This window comes from Schistocerca cancellata, chromosome 2 (assembly GCF_023864275.1).
Source record: "Schistocerca cancellata isolate TAMUIC-IGC-003103 chromosome 2, iqSchCanc2.1, whole genome shotgun sequence".
Taxonomy (NCBI): Eukaryota; Metazoa; Arthropoda; class Insecta; order Orthoptera; family Acrididae; genus Schistocerca; species Schistocerca cancellata.
Window position 1 is genome coordinate 563329068 of NC_064627.1, and position 3527 is coordinate 563332594.

Consider the following 3527-nt stretch of genomic DNA (forward strand, 5'->3'; position numbering starts at 1 on the left):
TGCATTTCAAGCACGACATACGCTTTCTCGGCTCCTATCGCCATTTTGTCTCACTGTGCTCTCGAGCGCTCTGGCGGCAGAAACCTGAAGTGCGGCTTCAGCCGAACAAAACTTCATGAGTTTTTCTACGTACCTGTGGAGTGTCGTGACCATATGTCAATGAATGGAGCTACAGTGAATTTATGAAATCGCTTCAATCATTTGTAATAGCCCTGTATGTTAGATCTTGATAAGTTATCTAAGCAGTGCAAAGATTATCAAATTGCTTTACATGTTCAAAAATATAAAATTATGCACTTCACAAAGCGAAGAAGCGTAGCATCCAATGACTACAGTATCAATGAGTCACAGTTGGAATCGTTTAACTCATACAAACATTTGGGTGTAGCAATTTGTAGGAATATGAAAACAAACGATCGTATAGTCTCAGTTGTAGGTAAAGCAGGTGACAGACTGCGTTTCACTAGTGTAATTCCAAGGAAATTCAATCAGTTTACGATTCAAAACTTGACATCTTTATGTAACTGATTTGGAGAGTTTGCAAAGTGTGGTGGCCCCATGAACTAAATACGACATGAAGTACACAAAACTCTTTGTGCCTCAAAAGGCTGATATTTATTTACTTAGTATTTTCAAGGTTCTTAGTTTGGCACTTGAACGGTGAACACATTTCAACAATATAAGCAAAGTATGTATTTTTATGTTATTAATATGAATGCAGGTGCCACATTTTTCATTCAGAGACCTGAAATTACATCTTCATATAATTAAATCCAGGGTATCCAACAGCTTATGAAATAAACAAGAAAATATTCACAAAAATACAATAGTTTATTCATAATGTTAGGTTGAATCCTAAAAATTGAAAATCTGTAATAGGAAAGAAGTCAGTATTATTGACAAAATCCTGCTGAATATCGTCAACAATGCTATGTTAATAACTCTCAAAGTGGAGAAAAATGGTAAAACGTTTTAAGGAGACTTCTTTAACTTTGATGCTATGTATAACACTTTGTTTGCTTATGAAACTTCACATCTGGTCACGTTAACTGATTTATTGCACCGATTACACGATTTATATGTTTTAGTGTTGGATGGGATAACTGTAGTTGAACAAAATGTGTTTTAAAAGCTACATTTTTGTTAGGAAAAGCGTAGCCCAGGGCCACTATATGATAGATAAACGCATGAAGGAAACCTCGCAAAAAAGTCTTCAAACTTTCTGGTAGAATCAACTTTTGGCACTCTAGGACAGTTTGTCGCATTATTGTGCAGTACGCCAAGAGGAATGTAGAATTCGTAGCTCTGGTACTGCATTCAGCGCTGTTGCACCGACAGACTTTGAAAACATTCCAATATTGGGAGATGCAGTTTTTTGAGCTTGAAATTTTATGTTTTCCCCTTTTTCCTAGCGGAAAATGGTACTTCCTTTATCAAATGATGAATTTGTGGCCATCGATCAAGTATAGATGTACATACATACGGTAGAGCATGGCAGTGTTCTTCTGAGTGTACTACAATAGTTCTGACACGTATGACTGAATGCAGGATCAGCTATCCTTCATGGATGTTATCCACAGTTAAATGGTAAACTATTAACATGTTTCCATTGTTCATCAAGGGGAGGGGGCGCCCTTATGGGAATTGTGAGCAATTGACTGACACCTACACTGCTGCCATGTTTATGTGTCAAGGACCAGAGATGGAATCTGTGTGTCAGGACGTTTTGTTCAGCTCAGTAAGAAATCAACGAGGAAGCGACAGAAAAAGGTTGAAGACGTTATTTCAGCATGTTTATGTAAAGGTTTCATGACCATCCTGACTGCAGGTCAGCGCTGTAACCATGTTCGCACGGGGAATCGATAGCAAAAGGTTGAAAACGTTATTTCAGCAAGTTTCTGTAAATGCTTCGTGTCCATCCTGATGTGGGTCAACGCTGTAGCCGCATCCACACCATGGAACCGATATAATATCCGGTGAACATAGTGACAATTAAGAAACCCAAAAAATATGGTGACTGATAAAGTTGCAGAATTCCTTGTCATGGTCAGCAGTGTTAAATCTGCAGTTTAGTGGAATCACAGACGATGAGTGCTAGAAACTCGAGATAATTCTGTAACGAATAAAAGCCTGAACCCAGAGTCCAGGAGGGGTCTAGCGCCCCCTCTTACCCCTGTTTGGACGCCTGTGCATCAAACCCATCTCAGAATATCGCCGAAGTGTGTGGGACCCATACCACATAGGACTAATGGGGGACAGTGTCGTCGTAACTGCCGTCTGCGTCACGTCTGCTGTGCAGCGAGCTACGTTAATTTAAGTATTAACTGTATTTTTCTTACTTGTCACTTCTTCTTCTGTGTGTTTTTGCTTTTAGGAAGCTTTAATTGTCGAGTGTTAGTAATAGTGTTCCATAGATTTCGTGTTTGTTTTGAATACAGTTAGAGAGAGTCCCTTTAGTCAGCCATAGTGCCAGTAGTGCTAGTGTTTGTTTTGAATACAGTCCAGAAACAGATAGTGCTATTTTCATTGTTTTCTACAAGAAGTGTCTAGTAACCACAGATTAGTCAACTATCAGCCGCCTTTAGTGAATTAGCAGTCTAGTTAAAAGTTGATTAACTCTCTACAGTAAATTGTTTTTTAGGATGGATAGGATGTGTGACTGCTGTGTACGCACGCAGGAGGAGCTGGCCACTGTTCGCGAACAGCTGAACGTGTTGATGGCCGCGGTCAGCCGTCTTCAGGCTGCTGCTTCGGAGTGTAGCGGCAGTGGGGAGTCTGGTGCGTCGTATGGTGCACCCCAGGTGTTACATGCTTCACCTACTGTCCCTGCTGTCGGAGACATCTTCGGGGGTACCGGGCGCAGTTGGGCCACCCTCTCCCAAAGGGGAGTGGGGGGTTCAGCGGCGTTCACGGCGCACGAGGCGGAGGGTCAATGTGGAGGCTGGCCATATGGCATCGCCCGCTCTGCCTGTGAGTGGACATGTGGCCGCTCCTTCAGCAAGGTCCGAGCAGGCACACAGGGGGAGGGGTTTATTAGTGATTGGGAGCTCCAACGTTAGGCAGGTGATGGAGCCCCTTAGTGAATAGCGGAAAGGTCGGGGAAGAAGGCCAGTGTTCACTCTGCCTGCTTGCTGGGTGGTCTCATCCGAGATGTGGAGGAGACCCTGCCGGCGATAGAGAGCACTGGGTGCACCCAAATGCAAATTGTTGCTCATGTCAGCACCAATGACTCCTGCTGTCTGGGTTCAGAGGTCATCCTCAGTTCATACAGGCGGTTGGTGGAGTTGGTGAAGGCGGAAAGCCTCGCTCGTGGGGTGGAATCTGGTTTGGAGCCGAGTGGAAGACTTAAACCAGAGGCTCAGACGATTCTGCAGAGATTTGGGGTGCAAATTTCTCGACCTCCGCTATCAGGTGGAGAAATGTAGGGTCCCCCTGAATAGGTCAGGCGTGCACTACACGCCGGAAGCGGCTACAAGGGTAGCGGAGTACGTGTGGAGTGCACATGTGGGTTTTTTAGGTTAGAGAAT